Genomic DNA, 346 nt, shown 5'->3' with positions numbered 1-346 from the left:
CTATGCTTAATGCTGTTACTGTAGTCTAGTGGTTATCACGTGCGCTTCACACGCGCAAGGCCCTCTGTTCGATCCCGAGCGGAAACATATATCATTCTTTTCAAGGATATTCCTTAAATGACGTATCTTAATGAAACAAATAGTGACCATATAAGAATATAAGAATGTTCTTGCACTTTTGAATTGCTGCACTAAGCCTTGAAAGATGAGTCGATAAACTGAAAGAAAAACCGTCGATTCGCCTTGGTGGTTGTCCTCTAAGAGGTTCTGATGTCTTAAGAACCCAAATTAACACGGAGGAACCAGGTCAGTGCGAGAAGGAAAATGTGTCAGCAGAGAATTAAAG

Source organism: Penaeus monodon, chromosome 15 (assembly GCF_015228065.2).
Source record: "Penaeus monodon isolate SGIC_2016 chromosome 15, NSTDA_Pmon_1, whole genome shotgun sequence".
In the NCBI taxonomy this organism is placed as follows: domain Eukaryota; kingdom Metazoa; phylum Arthropoda; class Malacostraca; order Decapoda; family Penaeidae; genus Penaeus; species Penaeus monodon.
This window is presented reverse-complemented; position numbering follows the sequence as displayed.